The sequence below is a fragment of the Amphiura filiformis genome, chromosome 18 (assembly GCF_039555335.1).
Source record: "Amphiura filiformis chromosome 18, Afil_fr2py, whole genome shotgun sequence".
NCBI classification, from domain to species: domain Eukaryota; kingdom Metazoa; phylum Echinodermata; class Ophiuroidea; order Amphilepidida; family Amphiuridae; genus Amphiura; species Amphiura filiformis.
In genome coordinates this window covers 10,942,700-10,948,699 of record NC_092645.1, presented here as the reverse complement: position 1 = coordinate 10,948,699, position 6,000 = coordinate 10,942,700, and the positions used below count along the sequence as shown (strand labels likewise).

At 35.0% G+C, this 6,000-nt stretch overlaps 1 protein-coding gene across 1 annotated transcript in view; it reads left to right on the top strand.

Annotated features, from left to right (window-relative positions):
• Positions 1–2,269: 2,269 nt before the first annotated feature.
• Positions 2,270–6,000, top strand: part of LOC140139365 (keratocan-like) — a 136,045-nt gene continuing 132,314 nt past the window's right edge. Inside the window, exon 1 of the mRNA XM_072161138.1 lies at positions 2,270–2,358. The gene's annotated coding sequence lies outside the window, so the exon portion shown is untranslated. The remainder of the gene's footprint in view (positions 2,359–6,000) is intronic.

Genomic DNA, 6,000 nt, shown 5'->3' with positions numbered 1-6,000 from the left:
TTTTAAAAACGTTATTGTAAATATTTTGGGAAAACATTTTTTACAAAATATTTTTTCAACCCCAAAATAACATTATGTTTAGAATGATTTGTACCAAGTTTTCAAAAATGTTTTTGGAATGTTATTAAAACGTTTTTATACCCTTTATATAACCCGACATTTAAATGTTTTCTGTAAAACATTTGTGTTTGCTGTGCAGTAAATTACCAACAAATGTTATTTAATGTTATGAAAACGTTTTATACCCTTTATATAACCCGACATTTAAACGTTTTCTGATAACCTTTTATAACCTTTTGCGAATGATATCGAAAACGTTTTGTGTTTGCTGGGGAATTTGTCAACTTTCCCCTATGTGGAATCAAAAAAGTTTGACCTTTGACCATTCCTCTATAACTAAAGAACTAGATTTTCTATAGACATTTCGTTTGCGTAACACACTTTTATGGCAAATTTAAGCTGAAATACTGGAATTTTATGAGCCACTGGTATCATTGTTAATTGTCTTTTCAACTTTCTTAACATCCGAATGATAATATCTACGCAAATGTGACTTTTCTAACTTACCCTCTTTTCCCTCGCAAATATGGATATACTAAGTATTGCGTCAAGTTTACTCTTCTCCATCCGCCTCTGTGACTCGGCTGACTTAAGTGACGTACAACATAGTATTACGAAGGTCGCCGGTTCGAATCCGGTCAGATGTTTGTTGTTGTCGTTGCTTTTTTTTGTTGCTTTTTTTTCGTCAAACATTTGTGTCAACTCTTGTTTCAATCCATATCAATGCATAGCTCTCATCACAAGAATTCAGAAAAATATAGTTTCATCCCTCCCCGACATACAGTTCTTGAGTTATAGTCAAAAAGCTGTTCTTTTTTCTTTTTTAAAATTTTGTACAAGCAGGGCGACCATTTTGACCAAATCAGAGAATTTTTAAATTTTTGTCCCACGTGGAATCAATCTTTTGTTTCCCCAATACACAAGAACTGATAGGTCAAACTATACTTTTTTCTGAATCTGGACGCATGTGATTGTGAAATGGATAGATGGCGTACCTCAGCTGATGCCTGCAACATGATTTTGTTCTCCGTTTTTCCTCGTTTATTTTCGTTTGTCTTGTTTACCAGCCTTGTTTATCTTGCATTATTTGAATTTTAATTTGTTGTTTATATATTTTGTATTTGTAATTTAGTAATATTTTGATGTCTTTTAATTAATATAAAAATTGCTCAATTTGGCCTTAGGGCCACGATGCTTTTTTAATAAAATGAAATGAAATGAAATGAAATGAAATGAGATTTTGTTGCAATTAGTGGTTGGTTATTTTGCTATTAAGCACTAGAGGGGAATTCGCTGTAAATGAAAATATCATTGAAAAGAGCAAATTCTGAACGTCTAAATTAAAAAAGGAATTGTTGTATATACTAGCTTATACCAAACCCAAGTTATAGTAGTTGAATAAAACCAACCATTTTTGTTACCTGCAGGTGGTCACTTTGTAACTTGGTGGGGTGGGGGATGGGGGTAGGTCGCTTTTTCCTAACATGTACCTGTGTCCTTGTTAACCATAACCCGTAAAGATGAATTAAGAAATGGGTGGTGTTAATGCGGCATCCCTCTACCTCAGTGGCGGCGCCAGGAAATATTTTTCAGGGGCATTAGGGGAAAGTGAATTTCAGGGGGGGCAAAATCAACAAAGTTTGCGCAAAATTACCGTAAAAAGTGGAAATTTTCGTAATTTTGGGTTTTTTCTGGGGGGGGGGCAACAGGGGGCAAGAGTTCTGACTGGGGGGGCATTTCCACTGCTCTCCCTATATTTGCAGGCTACCCAGCAGGCTTTTAATAAAAGTTAATGCAGTAGTTGAATCCTTTACTTCTCCACAATAAATATCAAGCACGAGCTAAATTACGCCATGTGAATATCAATATTTCATATTTCTGTGCATACAATTGTGATAAATATATCAAAAAGGTGCCAATTATTGGCTAACAATCCAACTAATAGCACTAATGGCTCTGAACAGCAACCGCTTTTTGCTAACCACATAGATGCCTTTCAACTGTGTCAAATTGATCGGCACGAAAATCTGTGGTGACATGCGCAATGACTGATTTTGCAGGCGACTTGCAACAGTTTGAGTCGTGCTTCTTTCCTTAGTGGATGCATAGTCGTGTGTTCTCTAGGAGTTTGTTGACATTGTGACTCGATCTATCTAGATACGATTTCCATATAACTTACTGTTGATATGATTTATTATTTTCTTTTTTCCAACTGGAATATTGTGAATTTTGCTACAAAGTGACATCGACAAAATACCAGTATATGAAATTTGGTGCGTTTGTAGAGTGGTGAGAAAGGTAAGCTTGAAATTTGCTTTGTTTTTCACGTGCAAACTTTACATCAAGTTTGTAAGCAACTAGATGAAATAAGTTTGCCCTTTAAATTCTATACAGATTTAATTCATAAAACAAAATTTATTTTTCTTGAATACTTACTGACACTGCACTAACAAATAAGACTTGTTTTTAGACTTCACCATAGTGCCAATTGTTTTTGCAGACCTGTAAAAAGACCTGGTAAAAGAACAAAAGTATTTGCTTTTAGCTTCAAGGAGTCGTTGTGTTCGTAAGTCATGCCTACAGAGATTAACAGAGAAAATGTGATTAGAGTTAGTGGTTAAAGCCAGGTGTATGCCTTACATTACAACTTGCGAAAACATGTGAAGTGCAGAAAAGAGGAAAACAGTTAGGAAGTGCGATGTTACAATAACAGTACGTCAATTATGCAGATATTGTTATTCATCCTATTGTTATTTATCCCAATGCTACGATATATTAAGTGCCGTGTGAATTGTGATTTTGATATTCTTGTTCTTGATTTTTTTGGCTGACGAACGAGAATATTGAATTACATTGCATCAAGGGGCCTAGTATACCAAACTTATCATACTTTCATATAACTAGAGGGTTGAGAGCCGGAACGCCTCAACTCACAATCACTTGCTCCCACAAAATCACCATAAAGTCGCCAGGGCACTATGACAAAATTCAATAAAAAACAAAGGACATTGTGAAGGAAATATTGCTTTTTGAAAACCAAAGCAAGGAGCCAACTTTATGCTCATTTTATGAGAGCTGATCATAGTAAGTTACGGCCTTCTGGTTCTAACCCCTCGCACTGTTTAGCTTCAATATTTCGCTTCATATTCTCACAGAATTAAAAGTTTCAAGTTTCAAATTATCCAAATTGATCTCATCCATAAAAGCTTATTTTACAATAATTATTTTGATCACTGTAACTACATCCCCATTTCCGGCTATAGTCTGTATACCTTCCTCGAGTCAGTAATTTAGATATTGCTTTTTATTGTATCTCTAAATGTAATGATGAGAAGTATGAAAAAGTATACATTTTCAGAAAGGAAATGATGCAAGGAACTAGCATAATAGATTCTGCAAAAATTAACAGTTTTGGAGAAAATATCAAAATTTGTGGAAAGCATACGGACTATAGGAATGGTGATATAAATAATGCAGGGATTCGCAATGGTCACGTTGCAGATTATTGAAATGAATTTCAGACGTACAAAGTGTAATTTACAACACCTTTGGAACACCATTTGTTAGTTGCTATTAAAAACTCTAGCACTACATCTTTTAAGAACCAAACGAAAACTCAGTTTGTCTCCTAAATCTTGCACATTGTGCGTGCGGTACGACCGTGCATTCATACAAACATACGACATACTACCGTATTACTGACACATCCATATAAGGACAACAGCCAGTACCATATATGCTTGACGTAAACTACGCAAAAAAAGTTTCTTTATGGTTAGGAAATTTACCCACTATTAAAATCTAGCAACCAATTTTGTACGTTTGCTCACTAATTGCATGCGGGTGATTGTCCTGCGCATTTTGACACCTCTATCACTACTCTAAGACACTCCTGAGAAAAGATATGAATGTTTAAGTAACACGAGGTCGAAAATGAAAATTGCAAAGAGGCCTATTCAGCGGTTTTAGAGCTGATTCACTGATCCAAGACGGTTTCATTATTCCCGCCTTTTAAATTTTAATTTAAAGCATTTTCCTTGATGCATGTTGGATAATCCTTTGCTTATTATGCAGATGAATGATCAAAGACAAAGGTGAGTGGGTACTAAGACATTTACGTTTTGAGAGATGGATTTGGAAAAGGGATTCAAAACAGGTCATGATTACAGCTGCATTCCTGGAAGCAGAAGGAATTGAGACACTAGAACATAACATAACATAGAGTGGCCCTCCAGAAGCCCTGATCTTAATCCCTTGGAGAACCTTTGGGATCAGCACAAGAAACGAGTCAACAAGAAGATAAAGGCAGATATAACGCTGGTGGGATTGCGTCGCATCGTTATCAACGAGTGGAACGGGGTTGAGCAAGGTAACATTCGACGCCTCATTAGGAGCATGAGACGCCGCGTGGCTGCTGTAAGGGAAGCCAACGGTGGACACACAAAGTATTGAAAGACGGGTAAAGAAAGAAATTAATCTCAAGTGAAGTTGGAAACGGCAGTATGATGCCTGAAATGTACTCAGCAATTAAACAAAAATGTTATCTGCATGTTTGTTGTTTTTGTGTTCTTTATGCTGAAAACTTGAATAGGCCTCTTTGCAATTTTCATTTTCGACCTCGTGTTACTTAAACATTCATATCTTTTCTCAGGAGTGTCGTAGAGTAGTGTTTGAGGTGTCAAAATGCGCAGGACAATCACCCGCATGCAATTATTGAGCAAACGTACAAAATTATTTGCTAGATTTTAATAGTGGGTAAATTTCCTAACCATAAAGAAACTTTTTTTGCGTAGTGTATATATTTCAGAAAATCCAAGAAACTAAAAAATATTTTTAATAAAAAAATTCCTTTGAAATGGTTAACATCAAAAAATTTCAAATACACATACCGTAAAAATTTGATAGTTACCATTATGTGCTTACTATCGAGCGCTTTTGAAAACATGAAATTATACTTAAGTCCGGCACTTTACCAACTGAGCTAATGGGGCTGCGACAAACATTTGCAGGTTTCCTTGTTCGTAAAAAACTATGTATATCGATGATTTGCTCATTACCCTTTACACTTTTGTGCTCGATAGTAAGCACATATGCAAACTATCGAGTTTTTACGGTAGTTACTATAGCTGTCAATAGATGGAGGCAGTGCTTTTCAATTATGTCATGATAAGGATCACTGTGTCATTTCAGGTTGTATTTTTGCTCAACCAAACATTAAATTGGTTGCAAGAAACAAGCATTTCGGTTGTTCAGAAACATCGGAGGATATTAGCTTATACGTCAGTTTAAATCGTGCTTTCATTCATCTGATTTGATAATTAATATAATAAAAAATTATAGTTTAAACCGAATCCTGAAAGAATATATGAGCGATTAACTTGATTATCAATCAGAAAGCCTTAAATTGAGATAATAATAATTAAAATTTTGATTTAACTCTTGTTATTAACACACATTATATAGGATTACACGCACTCGAAACATATTGATTGAAGAGCAAAAAAGGAGCAAACACGAGGACAGACAAAAAGACAGCAAGTGGTACTTTATTCGTTAGGAACAGTCTGGTGACTTCAACAATTTGACTTGATTTAGCGTTTATTTCAAACTATAATGTTAGCTCAGAGCATATAAAGGAAATTGTTATTCGCAAGGACAACAAAATAATGCTTTAAAACCGACTCAAACAATTAAACTATTCATTAGTAGCTATTATCGTTATACGCTCAACCGTTTTCATACAAATTTATGGACGTCCTTTTTGTGCGCTTTGCCTTAAATATTAAAGATAGAGAAAAATAGAGATTTTTTCATCAGAGGGAAGCTTATATTTGTCTAAAAATCCCAGTGAAGTTAAACTATTTTCGTTTAGACGTTTAATATGAATGATAAAAGAATAACCTAATCCCCAATTGTGGTATAGCGCACATACCGTTCTTT